Genomic DNA, 19552 nt, shown 5'->3' with positions numbered 1-19552 from the left:
GGGGAAGCGTACGTTTGATTGTAATGTTAATAGTCCAACGTTATATCAACATGTCACAAGAGGAGAAATTAGCTGCTGACGGGGTAACTGTAGGAGCGGGGGTTGCTTTGTTGATTTCTTTATCTAGGGCTATAGCTGTGGTCAAAGCGGGAAGTGTACGTTGTCTGGGCGGCTGCCTGAACTGAGCTGCAGGAAATTATGTTCACACGTTTCTTCATTCATTCATGAAGGCTATACCGGTGAACGGTGACGTCAGACTCACGCCCACCTACAAACCAATCAATGTCCAGTATCAGCCTGTCCTCTCGGAAAATACGACTACGTTGGTTTGTTCCGCCACAGATTACGACCCATTGGAATTTATCCAAAACGAGCGAACGAGGCCCTCTACATGTGCGGGCAACCCTTTCTCATCAAAATTACGTTCCCAGAGAACTATTCGGCATTCTCAATTACGTTTGTCTAAAAAACGTATTTTGTCCGTGATTACGTTTTATTGAACATATTGTAATGACCTCGCAGGTGACATAACGATGTCGAGTCATTAGTAATTGAAGGAACTTTTAATGGACCAAAACCAGGTCACTGAAACCCGTAACCAACGGCAGAAATCCCACCCAAAACAAACCCCGGTTACCCCGGCAACCCCCAACACGGTCTCACTCACGTGCAGGCCCCCACCTTCGTGTTCTTCCAAGGCCCTCCCCCAGCTGACCTAATGATTCGCCCTCACACTGATTGACAAGAAGAACATTACAATACATGCACACACAGAACAACTGGCATAACGGACAACGAAATACAATGCAACACATAACACAAAAACAATTTAATTGTCCCAGGGTCGCTACAATATCGTAAATACGAATTCGTTCTCAGCCTATTTTTGCCATTTATTTACCGTGTTACTATGGCAGAATAAAGAATAAATTCATGCATTATCATTCAATTTGAACATGTGTTTTTACAGTATAGAGTGGTGGAGAGGGATGACGTATCGACAATAATGAACACACGAACAATGTTAATAGAACAACACGCAACCACATAACATCCCGAACCCATTAACCCCACTTAATCCTAACAACAAAACAAGTTAACAAAAGCCCCATTTGTCAACTGAGAACCCCAATTCCCAGAATCCCCCGCGGCTCCGGAACACGGCGTAGCTCATATTAATCTTTATTATCTGAATGGGAAATGCAATATTTTAGGACAGATACACCATTAAACGCGTTTCTAATGACATTTCTAGCGAGAAATGTACATTTTCCTTACATAATCTTCAGTCAGTGAATGTGTATGATCTTTATTAATCTTTATTATCTGAATGGGAAATGCAATATTTTAGGACCGATTCACCGTTAAACGTGTTTCTAATAACATTTCTAGCGAGAAATATACTTTTTACTTGCATAATCTTCAGTCAGTGATTGTGTCTGATCTTTAGTTTTATAGTTATTAGGATTTGATCGGCTCGCTCGCATGTTTCAACGACGTCAGGTTGCTTTCGCTAAACTAGCAGCTCACGTGCTTCCTGCGTTTGTGTTATTAAACTGTTACTTTATGTAACTTTTAATGATATCATCTTGTTAGAAACACGTATATCTGCCCAGTCGCCAAAAGCATACCTACGTTGACAGTGTACGTTTCGTGAACACTGGATTACGTCGCATTTCAACATAAAATAGCGTGTTATACACACACACACACGCACGCACACGCACAGACACACACACACACACACGCACACACAAGCACACACACGCACGCACAGACACACAGACACACACACACACACGCACACACGCACACGGTGCATTTCGCTGCTAAAACAACAACAAAAAAATATTCCCTCAAATAGTATTACTTTCAAAACGTTGGCCAAAATGGCCAATAATATCATTTTTTATTTGGGATGCTTCTAGGACATTTTGGGTGGATTTTGAACGGTATGTGGGGGGCACGTTTTTTGCAGGACCTGGCAACCCTGCGCTGTTGCCCGAGATCTGGATCCACCCCGGCGTGGTGCCGTCTCCTTTTGACCTTTTGACCCCAGACTTCTGGGGGAATAGCTGAATCAATTCATTAGTCAATCAGAAGCATGTAAATATCTTCACGGTGGTGTAAGAGGACGAACAAGGTGTCCTTCAACATCTACGCTTCCAGGCGATTGCAACGGTGCCACACATGAGCATATTCGAACATGTTTAATGGTAGTAATTAGCTGTCGAAATTGGAGGCCTTAATCAATACTGAGCAGCTATTGATTTGCTTCCCGATAAAGATTAGTCACAAATTACATGTTATTTAGCATCTACACGTTGAGCTGAGTCCAATGACACCAAGAACGACACTCTAGCTAATGGTAACATGTATTTTACATGGTACACCTAGGTCTAGGACATGATCTTGGTGTAGCAAGAGGCCGAGCTTGATCTCATTGGACTCAGCTTAACGTGTAGATGCTAATTAACATGTAATTTGTCAAAAATCTCCATCGGGAAGCAAATCTATAGCTGGTCATTATTGATAAAGGCCTCCAAAATCGACAGCTAATTACTACCCCGAAACATATTCAAATATGATCATGTGTGGCACTGTTGCAATCGTCTCGAAACGTAGATGTCAAAGGACACCTTGTTTGCTCTGTTGCACCACCGGGAAGATATTTTCATACTTCTAATGGATTGATTCATATTTGAAGGTTCTCGGAGTGAGACTTTAAGTGGCTGCAGCAGAAGTGTTGAGACGAAAGATGATATCAAGAGATTTATAGAATATTCCCATTCACATTATGATTCTTCGTCGTAACATCCGACCAAACATCCTTTACATTCACAGAGCGAAGATTATGAAAGTCCAGGCTCAGCAAGTGCTCCATCTCGTTGCACCTGCACCCAGCGGCTCGCTTGCAAGATTTTGGCCTGAAGTTCTTCCCAGACCTATACCCTAACAGTCCAATATGCATATCTGAGAATCAGGCCTCTCTTCAATAATGACAAAATGTAATGAGAGAAATACAGATTCACTTTTTGTTATCTCATAAGCGGCGTGGTGCCGGCTCCTTTTGACCTTTTGACCCCAGACTTCAAAGAGGTGGCCACAGGTCAGCGCTGTCTACACACATTAAGCCACAAATGTACACCTCCATCCCGCAAAAAATGGGGCCTAGAAACTAACCTCTGTCTTATGTACATTGACTGTACTGTTGGAGGTCACGCCACTTTTCCAGCCTTTTCGAGATAGCTAGGGATGCTAAAATGTTTACACACATTTCCCGGGGCCCCGTGAACGACATATCCGAGATTTGGAGTTCTAGCCCTTAGAGAAAAAATGGAGTGTCATTTGGACAAAGCCCCTCAGAAGTGTAGCCTGCAAGACCTAATGGTTCAGAATGTGGTGGAAAAACAGTTTTTGAGATAGGAAGGTCCTACCGCCCTGAAATTTTAAAGCCTTATTCTAGGGCCTAACTTGGACCTCGGCTCCGAAATTTGGCCCGGTCGGACCCCGAGGGCAGGAAGGGGGGGCCCTTCCTGCCCGAAACTTGGCCCGGTCAGACCCCGAGGGCAGGCCCCCCCTTCCTGCCCTCGGGGTCCGACCGGGCCAAGTTTCGGTGCGGAGGTCCCAGTTAGGCCCTAGAATAAGGTATTAAAATTTCAGGGCGGTAGGACCTTCCTATCTCAAAAACTGTTTTTCCACCACATTCTGAACCATTAGGTCTTGCAGGCTACACTTCTGAGGGGCTTTGTCCAAATGACACTCCATTTGGGAAAACTTTTTTTCTCTAAGGGCTAGAACTCCAAATCTCGGATATGTCGTACATGGGGCCCCGGGAAATGTGTGTAAACATTTTAGCATCCCTAGCTATCTCGAAAAGGTCGGCAAAGGGGCGTGACCTCCAACAGTACAGTAAATGTACGTAAGACAGAGGTTAGTTTCTAGTCCCCATTTTTTGTGGGATGGAGGTGTACATTTGTGGCTAAAGGTGTGTAGACACAGCTGGCCTGTGGCCACGTTTTTGAAGTCGGGGGTCAAAAGGTCAAAAGGAGCCGGCACCACGCCGCTTATGAGATAACAAAAAGTTAATGTGTGTTTCTCTCATAACTTTTTGTCATTATTAAAGAGAGGCCTGATTCTCAGATATGCATGTTGGATGGCTATGGGTGTAGGTCTGGGAAGAACTTCAGGCCAAAATCTTGCAAGCGAGCCGCTGGGTGCAGGTGCAATGAGATGGAGCACTTGCTGAGCCTGGACTTTCATAATCTTCGCTCTGTGAATGTAAAGGATGTTTGGTCGGATGTTACGACGAAGAATCATAATGTGAATGGGAATATTCTATAAATCTCTTGATATCATCTTTCGTCTCAACACTTCTGCTGCAGCCACTTAAAGTCTCACTCCGAGAACCTTCAAATATGAATCAATCCATTAGAAGTATGAAAATATCTTCCCGGTGGTGCAACAGAGCAAACAAGGTGTCCTTTGACATCTACGTTTCGAGACGATTGCAACAGTGCCACACATGATCATATTTGAATATGTTTCGGGGTAGTAATTAGCTGTCGATTTTGGAGGCCTTTATCAATAATGACCAGCTATAGATTTGCTTCCCGATGGAGATTTTTGACAAATTACATGTTAATTAGCATCTACACGTTAAGCTGAGTCCAATGAGATCAAGCTCGGCCTCTTGCTACACCGAGATCATGTCCTAGACCTAGGTGTACCATGTAAAATACATGTTACCATTAGCTAGAGTGTCGTTCTTGGTGTCATTGGACTCAGCTCAACGTGTAGATGCTAAATAACATGTAATTTGTGACTAATCTTTATCGGGAAGCAAATCAATAGCTGCTCAGTATTGATTAAGGCCTCCAATTTCGACAGCTAATTACTACCATTAAACATGTTCGAATATGCTCATGTGTGGCACCGTTGCAATCGCCTGGAAGCGTAGATGTTGAAGGACACCTTGTTCGTCCTCTTACACCACCGTGAAGATATTTACATGCTTCTGATTGACTAATGAATTGATTCAGCTATTCCCCCAGAAGTCTGGGGTCAAAAGGTCAAAAGGAGACGGCACCACGCCGGGGTGGATCCAGATCTCGGGCAACAGCGCAGGGTTGCCAGGTCCTGCAAAAAACGTGCCCCCCACATACCGTTCAAAATCCACCCAAAATGTCCTAGAAGCATCCCAAATAAAAAATGATATTATTGGCCATTTTGGCCAACGTTTTGAAAGTAATACTATTTGAGGGAATATTTTTTTGTTGTTGTTTTAGCAGCGAAATGCACCGTGTGCGTGTGTGCGTGTGTGTGTGTGTCTGTGTGTCTGTGCGTGCGTGTGTGTGCTTGTGTGTGTGTGCGTGTGTGTGTGTGTGTGTCTGTGCGTGTGCGTGCGTGTGTGTGTGTGTATAACACGCTATTTTATGTTGAAATGCGACGTAATCCAGTGTTCACGAAACGTACACTGTCAACGTAGGTATGCTTTTGGCGACTGGGCAGATATACGTGTTTCTAACAAGATGATATCATTAAAAGTTACATAAAGTAACAGTTTAATAACACAAACGCAGGAAGCACGTGAGCTGCTAGTTTAGCGAAAGCAACCTGACGTCGTTGAAACATGCGAGCGAGCCGATCAAATCCTAATAACTATAAAACTAAAGATCAGACACAATCACTGACTGAAGATTATGCAAGTAAAAAGTATATTTCTCGCTAGAAATGTTATTAGAAACACGTTTAACGGTGAATCGGTCCTAAAATATTGCATTTCCCATTCAGATAATAAAGATTAATAAAGATCATACACATTCACTGACTGAAGATTATGTAAGGAAAATGTACATTTCTCGCTAGAAATGTCATTAGAAACGCGTTTAATGGTGTATCTGTCCTAAAATATTGCATTTCCCATTCAGATAATAAAGATTAATATGAGCTACGCCGTGTTCCGGAGCCGCGGGGGATTCTGGGAATTGGGGTTCTCAGTTGACAAATGGGGCTTTTGTTAACTTGTTTTGTTGTTAGGATTAAGTGGGGTTAATGGGTTCGGGATGTTATGTGGTTGCGTGTTGTTCTATTAACATTGTTCGTGTGTTCATTATTGTCGATACGTCATCCCTCTCCACCACTCTATACTGTAAAAACACATGTTCAAATTGAATGATAATGCATGAATTTATTCTTTATTCTGCCATAGTAACACGGTAAATAAATGGCAAAAATAGGCTGAGAACGAATTCGTATTTACGATATTGTAGCGACCCTGGGACAATTAAATTGTTTTTGTGTTATGTGTTGCATTGTATTTCGTTGTCCGTTATGCCAGTTGTTCTGTGTGTGCATGTATTGCAATGTTCTTCTTGTCAATCAGTGTGAGGGCGAATCATTAGGTCAGCTGGGGGAGGGCCTTGGAAGAACACGAAGGTGGGGGCCTGCACGTGAGTGAGACCGTGTTGGGGGTTGCCGGGGTAACCGGGGTTTGTTTTGGGTGGGATTTCTGCCGTTGGTTACGGGTTTCAGTGACCTGGTTTTGGTCCATTAAAAGTTCCTTCAATTACTAATGACTCGACATCGTTATGTCACCTGCGAGGTCATTACAATATGTTCAATAAAACGTAATCACGGACAAAATACGTTTTTTAGACAAACGTAATTGAGAATGCCGAATAGTTCTCTGGGAACGTAATTTTGATGAGAAAGGGTTGCCCGCACATGTAGAGGGCCTCGTTCGCTCGTTTTGGATAAATTCCAATGGGTCGTAATCTGTGGCGGAACAAACCAACGTGGTCGTATTTTCCGAGAGGACAGGCTGATACTGGACATTGATTGGTTTGTAGGTGGGCGTGAGTCTGACGTCACCGTTCACCGGTATAGCCTTCATGAATGAATGAAGAAACGTGTGAACATAATTTCCTGCAGCTCAGTTCAGGCAGCCGCCCAGACAACGTACACTTCCCGCTTTGACCACAGCTATAGCCCTAGATAAAGAAATCAACAAAGCAACCCCCGCTCCTACAGTTACCCCGTCAGCAGCTAATTTCTCCTCTTGTGACATGTTGATATAACGTTGGACTATTAACATTACAATCAAACGTACGCTTCCCCGAGAGGTAGACCTATGCCTATATGCTGACAATAATGTGTTATCGAAATTTAACGTAGCCTATTAAGGATACGTTTCAATTAAATGTAGCCTGTAATCCAAGAGGTAGTTTAAATAAATAACAACAAAAATGTTGAGAACGAACCTATTTGCAATATGTTCAATAAGACGTAATCAGGGACAAAATAACGTTAAATTAAACGTTTCCCGAAAGGGAAATATGCCTTAATGACAATAATGTGCTATACGTTGACATTTAACATATTTGGTATGCGTTTCAACCAAACATAATCCTAGAGGTAAATGAATGGCAAAAAATAGATTGACAACGAACGTATTTGCGATATGTTCAATAACACGTATCCACAGCCAAGATACGTTTTTCAGACAAAATACGTTAAATGAAACGTTCCCTGAAAGGGAGATATGCCTTAATGACAATAATGTGCTATACGTTGACATTTAACCTATCTGGGATACGTTTCAACCAAACATAATCCTAGAGGTTAATAAATGGCAAAAAATAGGCTGAGGACGAACGTATTTGCAATACGTTCAATAAAACGTAATCGCGGACAAAATACGTTTTATGACAAACGTAATTGAGAATGCCGAATAGTTCTCTGGGAACGTAATTTTGACGAGACAGGGTTGGTGTGTGTGTGTGTGTGTGTGTGTGTGTGTGTGTGTGTGTGTGTGTGTGTGTGTGTGTCTGTGTCTGTGTGTCTGTGTGTGTCTGTGCGTGCGCGTGCATGTGTGTGCGTGTGTGTGTGTGTGTGTGCGTGCGTGTGTGCGTGTATAACACGCTATTTTATGTTGAAATGCGACGTAATCCAGTGTTCACGAAACGTACACTGTCAACGAATGCTTTTGGCGACTGGGTTGCCTCTCAGATATACGTGTTTCTAACAAGATGATATCATTAAAAGTTACATAAAGTAACAGTTTAATAACACAAACGCAGGAAGGAAGCACGTGAGCTGCTAGTTTAGCGAAAGCAGCCTGACAACCTGACGTTGAAACATGCGAGCGATCCGATCAAATCCTAATAACTATAAAACTAAAGATCAGACACAATCACTGACTGAAGATTATGCAAGTAAAAAGTATATTTCTCGCTAGAAATGTTATTAGAAACACGTTTAACGGTGAATCGGTCCTAAAATATTGCATTTCCCATTCAGATAATAAAGATTAATAAAGATCATACACATTCACTGACTGAAGATTATGTAAGGAAAATGTACATTTATCGCTAGAAATGTCATTAGAAACGCGTTTAATGGTGTATCTGTCCTAAAATATTGCATTTCCCATTCGGATAATAAAGATTAATATAAGCTACGCCGTGTTCCGGAGCCGCGGGGGATTCTGGGAATTGGGGTTGTCAGTTGACAAATGGGGCTTTTGTTAACTTGTTTTGTTGTTAGGATTAAGTGGGGTTGATGGGTTCGGGATGTTATGTGGTTGTGTGTTGTTCTATTAACATTGTTCGTGTGTTCATTGTTGTCGACACCGTCACCGAGAGTGACGTGACCATCGTTTCGTGCAGCTGTTCCGTGTTGAAGTCTCGTTCAATAAAAACCAACTCTCGTTGTCGAGCTTTAAATAAAAAACAACTTTCGTTGTCGAGCGTGCCCCCCCCCCCCCCCTACAAACGTGTCTCCCCCCCCCTCAACAAACGTGTCTCTCCCCCCCCCCCCCCCTCCCCGGTCAACAACAGTCTACCTCCCCCCCCCCCTAAACAATCGTGTCCACAATTTGCCGCGAAAGCCGTGAAACCCAAACCCCGAAACCCGCCTCCACAGCGGCACGCGTGGATACTGTAGGTATAACACGCTGTTTTTACGTTGTAATAGTACGTCTCCAGTGTTCATGGAAACGTACACCGTCGACGTTTTTTCTTGGCGACTGGGTTGGTCTATGCCTTGTATATTGCATGTGGTGAGCCTGTAGGGGTTGCATGGGATACAGGGATCTGTATAGGCACTGTGTGTGTGTAATTAGGGACAGGGGCTTGTGTGAATGTATTGTATGTGTGTGTGTGTGTGTGTGTGTGTGTGTGTGTGTGTGTGTGTGTGTGTGTGTGTGTGTGTGTGTGTGTGTGTGTGTGTGTGTGTGTGTGTGTGATGTAATAATGCGTCATCTATACTATTATTATATGAATCCTGTTAATACATATATATATATATATATATATATAGTGGTCATCGTATTATAGGGATGGGAATACGGAAAACAAGCCCGTAATCTCCCGTATAGTGATATATATAATCTCCCGTATAGTGATATGATATATATATATATATATATCAGGGTTAAAAGGAGGGTTCACCATCGGTCCATAGGACTATCTGCGTGAAGATACGGCCGGTGGTTCACATTGACAACATATTAGGAGTTATCATGATACTATTAACAGATATTCTAGTAATTTCATCTAATATAGGGTATTTGGATTAACTCTACTTATCAATAGTAGATAGTCCGTCTAAAGGGTGTTGAGGGGGCGTAGGCCACCGGTACCTATGTAGGTGTATTACCATTGTGTCTATTGGTCGGGAGGTCATGACACTGGGGGTAGGTGTGACGGGTATGATGATGATCGCCTATAGTCCATATATAGCAAGTATTGAAGGCCTACGTATAGCACGACTTCCCTGACCCCCCAAACGTCAGACACACTATGCTAAGATAGTAATCTCGTCGTAGCAGCTGAAAAAAAAAGAAGAAAAAACAGCGTCCCAACCTGCACAACTATGCCGACTGACTGTAAGTATTCATATGAGTGTATTATATTATTATTATTATATCATGACTATGCCAATGTGTATCCGCGGGGCCGTATCTGACTGGTGCATAGTATCTCTGCAGTGATTTATGGTGCCGGCGGTGAGACCGTGAAACAGCAGCGGGGTCCACGTGCACGTAAGATGATTTTATAGCAGCGTATAATATATAGATCCCTCTCACTCTCTCTATCATTATCATTATTATCGGCTATAATATATGCATGTAGAACAACCGCTAAATCGTATTTTCCTGATGTGTAGCAGGTTCACATGATATTCAGTTGAATAATCAAAGAACGATACTCGGCGATCGGACCAATGTGGGTGCCAGCCGTAGTTATGGTAAGTTATTAGTACGCATGCTATTAGTATACGTGCATGACATCTATTTTATTGTGCATTTAATAAAAAAAAAAAGAACAACCACCCCTAACCCCTGCATACTTTTGTATTTTTGGTGTTTTATTGATTTACGTATAGTACCTATCGTGGATAGTGTGAAACAGCGGACCCCTGGAGCAAGCCGCCTATCAAAGAAAAATCTCAAAAGACCGAGCCGAGGATTGACGCTACCCTGCTCTCCGCTGACAGTGGTGCATCCCCAAATTCCTTATAAAAAGGGGCGCAAGGACACCGCTCATAGTGCTTTAACTCCAGAGAATTTTAACTTGGTTCTCCATGCAGTCAGAAACCCTAAAATCGTCCAGCAAGGGGGTGGATGGTCTGAGTCCAAACAGCCAGTGATTGAGACGTCGGTCGTGCACGTGTCTGAGCCGCCTACAGAGACCGTCACCGTGCAGCTGGATTGAGCATTCAGCATGGTAGGATATTAAAGAAAAAAAGTATATATGCTATAGAGTGGGATGAACATGAGGGGTGTGATAATGATTATGTCGATTTCTTTTTCTATTACAAACAGTCCTTGGAGACCCTCAGTATGCACCACTACCAGAACTGACCGCTGCGGATCTAGAGGGTCTCGACGACATCCCGTCGTGGACCTCATCGCTGTTGGAACAGATCGACTTCACTCCAGCTCATTGGATAGACCCTCCAGCTACGTCCGTAGGGGGTACCACCAGTGCAGAACCTGTAAACCATCAGCCTGCAGCCCCCACCTCTGGATCACTACACATCATCCAAGACCCTATCCACGACCCACAGTGCATTGTGAGTCCCTACGCCTACGATGCAGTGGCGACGCTGCTACCAGTCGGCTCAGCGGTTGCTGATGAACACATTTCGGGTGGGCCATGTATTAACTGTTGTAAAGAATGTGTTGATAAATTAACAGTGGTAACTAAGGCTGCTGATGTAAATTCCATAACCATCAGTCGTCAGTGTAAACTGGGTGCGTTGGCTGGTAAACGTATTGACCGCAGATTTCAGGATATCGAAGAGTAAACGAAGCAGGCACTCAGCGCCATCAAGGCACTCGGCGCCATCAAGGCCGAGATAGCGCGTGATCGTCGTGCTAATGCATCCCAGAAAGCCGAACTAGTGCGTAATGGTCTTGCTATTGAATCCCAGCAGCGTAAGCATCTGGATCTCGAGGCAGCAGTGCGTGTTAACACTCTGGCTATAGAGAAGGGGAGCACCCTGGATGGTCCAAAGGCAGCTAAAATCGCTCGTAAAATTTGGCTAATTGAATCTACAGGGCGGGATAACGTCAGGGCCTACCAGGCCATGTGTGCCGAGATGATTGTAATGAATAATGCTCTGGATAAGCTTACGATGAATCGATAGTAATTGATTTGTGGTTTTGGTTTTGGTTGTTTTTTCTTTTATGTTGTGGAGAGGGTATCTTTTGTTTTTTAAACGCAATAAAACTTTTTTCTTTTAATACCTGACTAATTAACTTTTTTTTATCTATGGGCATAAAAAAACTATAGCTGAACACCATGCATAAAGCTATTAGCCCTAGAAAAAGGAAATTCAAATCTGTAGACGGTAATCCCAAGAGACGGCGTAGATCTGATAGTGGGGATAGCATTATGGATTTAGATCTTGAAGAGATGGCAATGAGGTACGATGCAACCGGCGATACGTCTCATTTGATGGCTGTAGGACGTGTGGGGGGTGGGGGCATGTGTTGATGTTGAGGAACTAGATACATCTTGTGCGTATGATCCATTATAATCACCCTCCTCGTGAGAACAGGCTTGTAAACAACGGTATAGCCACAGACAGCAGGGGTAGAAGAAATCCACCAGTCTGATTGATTAGTCTTTTCTTTCTAGATATTAGTACATTTTTATTGGCGAGTATCCTGAGGTCCTTCTTTCGTCTACGCAATTTCGTATGCTGACGGGGGGTCAGCGGTATTTTGCCTTGTAAAATGTTCAAGGCTATTTCACACAGTGAGTTGATAAAGTCGGTGTTGGCCGTCCTGAGGATAACTTTACACTGTGCTGGAGGTGCTTTATATAGTTGCTTAAGATGCTCACGATTTCTGCTTATACGCGAGGACATGGTCTTTTGGCTAATCACTTTGCTCTCCGAGTGTATACAACATGCCGGTCCGACAATATATCTGTTCTAAGTCTCATGTTGTCTGGGGTCATGGCTTTAAAGTCTACAAGCAGATAGCCATAAGGCATGTCGGTAGTGTTGTGTGTGCAAAACACTACGCGAAACACGGGAGCCTCATGAGTTCAACTGTTTACTCCAACTTATCCCAACGGACACACGTCACCGGAAACACGTCATCCGTTACATTAAAATACAGGCATGCTATCAAAATACGGGCATGCCGTAAACACTGTCATGGATACATAACATTTTCCCCCCTCTCCAGGGGAGATCCAACCCACATCCCTGAGTGAGATATAACACGAATATTATAGTATATAATAACAATAATAGGGTAATTATAGTAGATAATCAGAATACATTGTTAATGACTTCAGTCCGGCCCGAACATATTATGACAAGGCTATTTAAAAGGTAAAGTGCTTTAGAACACCAGACTAAAGTAACTCGAACAGTCTTGATGAGGATAAAACCTGCAAGATAAAATGCAATTCCTTCAATACATTCAAAGATAGTAATTCAATAAATTCAATACATTTAAACATAGTAATTCAATAAATTCAATACATTTTAAACATAGTAATTCAATAAATTCAATACATTTAAGCATAGCAATTCAATAAATTCAAACATAGTAATTCCTGAGGTAGCCCGGTTTGGCACGGGCACGGACTGGTCGTGCTGCAGGATTGACTGGGCCTCCAGAGTCCGGATCAGGATCTCGGCTGGCCTCCAGGTCTGCCGCGGTAGGTGTGGCCACTTTGCGGAGGCGGCGTGCATGCCACCGCGTTCCATCTGAGAGACGAAAGGTGGCAGGCCCCAGTTGCTCAGTCACCTGGAAAGGCGCTGACCAGAATGACAAAAGCTTATGGCCCCTTGTGGGCCTCCTGACCCTGACCCAGTCTAGAATGGTGAAAGCTGGGTGTTTGGCCCTGTGGGACCGGTCAAAGCGCTGTTTAGTTGCCTGCTGTCGTGCTGAGACTCGGTCACGTAGCTGATCAGTTGTTTCCCGCTGGGCCCCCTGTGATGTCAGGTGAGCAGGAACACGAAGGCGATCCAGGGGTAGTGATAGCTCCCGCCCCAACATCAGAAATGCTGGTGAGCTGTCTGTTGTAGTGTGTTTAGCAGCTCGGTAGTGCAGTAGGGTCCGCAGGAGTGCTGCTGAGAATTGAAACCCCTCTGCTAGGTGAGCTCTGATACCATTTTTCAGCGTCTGGTTCATGCGCTCCACACCCCCATTCGCCTGAGGGTTATAGAAGGCTGTGCGTATGTGTCTGATCCCCCGCTCACTCAGAAAAGTTGTGAACTCTGCAGAGATGAATTGCGGCCCATTGTCTGTGGTGATTGTTGTGGGCATGCCCCAACGAGCAAAAAGCACCTCCAGAAAGTCAATGACTGCCTGTGTGGTGACTGACCCTGTAGAGACTGCCTCAGGCCACTTAGAGTACAGGTCATAGGCCACGATGAGGAACCGTTGGTGATGTGGGACGCCACGGAGCTCACCACAAATGTCCATTTGGATGTGCTCCCAAGGCCCAGCTGGCCACTGCAGTGGCTGAAGGGGAGGAGCTGGTGGGGGGCCGGTCTTTCCACTCACCAGGCAGGCTGTGCAGTCTCTCACCATAGCCTCCACATCGCCATCGATTCCTGGCCACCAGACCACTTCCCTGCAGCGCTGTTTCACTTTGACAATGCCCAGGTGGCCTTCATGGGCCATGGACAAGACACGTGGCTGTAAAGCGGAGGGTATGACTGTGCGATGGCCCCTTGCAACGCAGTGGTCGTTCCAGCAAAAGAGTTCATCTTTAAACCGGCGGAAAGGAGCTAGACTGTCTGGTAGGCCAGAGGCTGGAGGCCACCCGGAGTGGATGAAAGTGCGGAGCTGTGAGAGCACTGGGTCCTGTTCAGAGGCCTGTTGGAGATCTTGAAGTGACACTATTGCCTCGAGAGGGGAGTGGAGGAGCTGAATGAGGTCCAGGTCGCTGTTGTCTGGAGTCGGCTCCACAGCTGGAGGAGGGGTGGAGCGTGACAGTAGGTCCGCCACCACATTCTCTCTTCCCGGTGTGAACTGCAGTGTGAAATTGTACTGGTGAAGTCTCTCATACCAACGGTAGATGCGCAGAGGCCTGTGCCCAGAATCAGATGTGGCCAGCAGGGCTGTAAGCGCTTGGTGGTCCGTACGTAATGTGAATGACCGGCCATACACGTACATATGCCACCGCTCACAGGCCCAGACGCAGGCAAGGGCCTCTCTCTCCCCCACGGAGTACTTCTGCTCTGCCGAATTAAGAGCTCGGGAGGCAAAAGCAATCGGCCGCTCTGTGCCGTTGTGAAGCTGAGACAGCACAGCCCCCACTGCGTAGTTGGAGGCATCACAGGTGACCAGCGTCGGGCTGGGTGGGTCGAAGTGGGCGAGTACTGGTGGTGCGATGAGCTGGGCCTTCAGCTGCATGACCGCATCTTCGCAGGCAGGGGTCCATGCCCAATGGGCGTCTTTTTTAAGGAGCAGTCGTAGAGGGGCAGTGGTGGAAGAATACTGAGGAAGAAAACGCAAGTAATAGGCGGTCATGCCCAGGAAGGAGGCAATTTGGGCAGGGCTGGAGGGCATGGGCAGCCGTTGAATGGCCTCCACGTTAGAGTGCAGTGGGCTGAGGCCTTCTGGGGTCAGGCGAAACCCCACAAACTCCACCTCGGACGCAGAGAAAATACACTTCTCCCCATTCAGTGTGAGGGCATGGGAAACCAGCGTGTCGAGTACCTGTGTGAGTCGTTGGTCGTGGATGGCAGCTGTTGATCCGTGTACTACTAGGTCGTCCAGGAATATCACCACCCCTGGGATGCCAGCGAAGATGGTGGACATTATTTTCTGGAAGCAGCTAGGAGCGGAGCAAAGACCAAACGGCACCCTGGTGTAGCGGAAAACGCCTGCGTGTGTGACGAAAGCGGTGAGGTTACGGCTGTCTGGGTGCAGGGGTACCTGCAGGTAGCCTTGGCGGAGGTCAAGCTTTGAAAAAATCTTGGAGCCGTAAAATTGAGAGGTCAGTTCCTCTGCTGTGGGCAGCGGGTATTTGTCGGGCACCACGGCCTTGTTAACCGCCCTCAGGTCCACACACACATGCAAACCACCTGACTTCTTCTTCGCGATGACCAGGTTAGAGATCCAGGGCGAGGCGTTGACTGACTCAATGATGCCTAAGTCCAACAGCTTTGTCAGCTCTGCTGAGACGTCATCGCGTAGTGCCAGGGGAATGCGGCGGAGAGGCTGTATGACAGGGTGTATGTCTTTGCGAAGCAGAGGTTGATGGGTGAAAGCTGAGATGCAGCCTAGGCCAGAAAAGAGTGCTGGCCATCGCTGTTCCCATGGTGAGCTGACCTGGTGAATTGTTTCTCCACCGCTGTCCATGAACGTGAAGCCCAAGCTGGTGATGAGATCCAGCCCCATGAGGTTAGCTCCATGGCGTGCCACTTGAAAAGTGAAGGTAGCCAAGGATGTGTTGCCATGGCGCACCGGACAGCTGAGGGAGGCCACTAAGCCGAAGGCGTCTGCAGCGTGATGTGGGGCAGGAAGCGCTTGACTGTAGCCCAGTTGAGGAGGGATAAAGCCGCTCCAGTATCCAGCAGTAAAGGAACACAGACCCCATCTAGTTCCACTGTGCACGTCTTGAAGGACGCACGTGCAGAGCTGACAGAGTGTATGGGTGTTGGGGCTGATGAGCTAGCCACAGCCTGTCGTGGGCCTGTCCGTGGGCCGAGCACGGACGGCGCAGAGCGACAGACTTTGGCGAAGTGGTTGTCTCTCCCGCAGGACTGGCAGACTTTTCCCCTGGCCGGGCATGTTGGGGCTCTGCTCATGTGGGAAGAGGATCCACAGTTGCCACAACTGCGACGTGGCTGGCTACGTGTGTGGGATGTGTAGTTAATCCCTGGGTCTGTGTCTGACGATGCAGGGCTAGGTGAGCGCTCAGAATCTTCGACATGTTGCGTCAATGCAGGCTGAGAGGAAGCGCGGGAAGCTAGTTGTGATGTCAGCTCGGTAGCTTTTTCTATTTGCAAGGCTATTTCCAGTGCTTTTTTAAGAGTCAAATCATCTGGTGACATAATTAACTTTTCCCGAATTTTGGGGTGGGCTGCGTGTTCTGCAAGCTGGTCCCTTATCATCTCCTGCTCCATTTCACCGAATTTACAGAAAACCGCTAAGCTGCGGAGGTCGGCTATAGGTCGGAGTCCGAGAGCTGCGAGGTATGTTTCAAACGACTCCAGCCAACGAATCCACGGTACCGGAGGCTCGCCTGGTAGTGTAAGGAAAGGTGTAGGTGGTGGGAGTGAAAACTCCATCCTCGTCGCCAATGTTGTGTGTGCAAAACACTACGCGAAACACGGGAGCCTCATGAGTTCAACTGTTTACTCCAACTTATCCCAACGGACACACGTCACCGGAAACACGTCATCCGTTACATTAAAATACAGGCATGCTATCAAAATACGGGCATGCCGTAAACACTGTCATGGATACATAACAGGTAGCATCGTTAAAGGCTTCTAGAAAATATTTTGACAAGACAATCAATCTATATCTATAGCTTACATGACAACACACACACACACACACACACACACACACACACACACACACACACACTGGTAATTCAATAGCTTGCATTGGCTAAAGTTGTTGGGATGCACGTTATTTTATAACAGGGAGAGGCAAAGTTGTGCATTACAATGCAAACACGACAATAATTGGCACCATTCTTGCGCACTCAGAAGAACATGAACTGAATAAATGCCATTATGCCAGGTATATAGCATATCGGAGACGGGCACACAATCAGTGCATTTGCACCGATCTTGTGACATTATTTAATGTCACAAGATCGGTCATACTGCAGGCTCTCATTTGCAAATGCACTGATTGTGTGCCCGTCTCCGATATGCTATATACCTGGCATAATGGCATTTATTCAGTTCATGTTCTTCTGAGTGCGCAAGAATGGTGCCAATTATTGTCGTGTTTGTATTGTAATGCACAACTTTGCCTCTCCCTGTTATAAAATAACGTGCATCCCAACAACTTTAGCCAATGCAGGCTCCTATTGCTTTACCAGTGTGTTTAAAGTGTGTGTGTGTGTGTGTTTAAAGTGTGTGTGTGTGTGTGTGTGTGTGTTTAAAGTGTGTGTGTGTGTGTGTGTGTGTGTGTGTGTGTGTGTGTGTGTGTGTGTGTGTGTGTGTGTGTGTGTGTGTGTGTATGTGTTGTCATGTAGGCTATAGATATAGATTGTCTTGGCTTGCTTGCATCCATGAAATATTGTAATGTTATGGCCTAGCTGGCTACTACATTCGAGAACAATCTGGGGATGAGGGCATCCCCGAATATTGACGGGGGTATTTCGCACACTGCCATCTTAATATATAGCCTATATACAAATATCACTTTATTAGACACAAATGTATTTTCCACTAGCTAGTGGTGGTCATTACATTGTAGTGAAACTAGTAAAGACAACACAGCTTTATGTTACGGCGAAACATGGAGGCACTGCAGCTCTCGACAATGCGTTACTTTAATCTGGTATTTCTCTTCACTGATTGGTTAGACAGCCTTCAAACTTAGTGGTCAAGCAAAGAAGAGGGAGGGGCTCGTTCTGCATACCTAATAGCCGGAGTGAATAACTAATAGCCGGAGTGAATAACTAATAGCCGCGGCTATTATGCCTCGTTTCCACATACGTACATTCTCGTATGCGATCAAACCGTCTCAGACCGAAAGTCCATTCATTCCTATGTGATTCTCCGTAATGTCAGCTATTCCTCCGAGACTCCTCCCGTCCGTAAAATTTCTGTCCGGTATGTCCCTAATATACGTTCAATTTTTTTTTCTTTCGCCGTCGTTTTACGGAGATACCGTATGAAAGTTTTTATGTTTTTCACAAAACATGTAAGTACCTGGCAGGCCAAACTCCTCGCCGATCTCTTTCCAAGCCTGGTTGGTTTTGTTTTTATCTCTGTATATGTCGATCCTCATGTTCCAAAGTTCCGGTCTCCTAAAAACGGCCATTATCATACGCTCCCCCAACTTTTGTCTGTAAATAAATTCATGTCCGTACGTGTGAAAAAGAGCTTTCTTCACGCAAATTGTTGTTGTTAAAAAGCATCTCTTTACTTAAAACACAGCACAACTGTCGAGTCACTTGCACAACTCCAGCCTCCCAGTCTAAAACTCTGGCCCTCTTATAGCGCACCAGAATGGGTGTGGCTCAATTAGCCCACGAGCCACAGCTGCGGACTATCACGGCTAACCAGCCAGACAGGAGCACGTGAATCTTTTAAAACATGTTTAAAAACAGTGAAGATGCCATTCAGATCTTCACATTACCTTCCCCCTCTTTTAAGCTTGTAAACACAGTTACAAGCGCATTAGATTAAAAAAAAGGTAAAATATTGTGCTAAATAAACAGTTCAAAAAGTCTCTGGTGACCGCCCATCTCCATTCCAAGATCCCTCCTTCTTGGCGAAACACTGCACTCTTCGCAGTAAGTCCTCCGCCACTGCTGTTCTGCAAAGGCTTGGCAATAGCTCCCCACATGGCTCACGTCAGCAACAAGGAGTTTCCGAGCTATTCCTCCTTCAGGCTTTGGCCAACCCCACAGGACAGCAGTTCAACTTCCCCAGTGATCTCCTCTCCTAGCAGGACTCTTCGTCTACCTGCTCTTCACCGCGGTCCACCACGAAGCTCCTCGAACAATGTTTTTCGAAATGTGGGTCCCCTCCACTCGGCTAGAGGAATATCCCACCACTGCCACCAAACGTGAAAAAGAGCTTTCTTCACGCAAATTGTTGTTGTTAAAAAGCATCTCTTTACTTAAAACACAGCACAACTGTCGAGTCACTTGCACAACTCCAGCCTCCCAGTCTAAAACTCTGGCCCTCTTAAAGCGCACCAGAATGGGTGTGGCTCAATTAGCCCACGAGCCACAGCTGCGGACTATCACGGCTAACCAGCCAGGTTAGCCGTGCTCCTGACAGGAGCACGTGAATCTTTTAAAACATGTTTAAAAACAGTGAAGATGCCATTCAGATCTTCACAGTACGTAAAACACTAGCGACTCCTTCC

Source organism: Gadus macrocephalus, chromosome 20 (genome assembly GCF_031168955.1).
Source record: "Gadus macrocephalus chromosome 20, ASM3116895v1".
In the NCBI taxonomy this organism is placed as follows: Eukaryota; Metazoa; Chordata; class Actinopteri; order Gadiformes; family Gadidae; genus Gadus; species Gadus macrocephalus.
Note: the sequence above shows the minus strand (reverse complement) of the source record.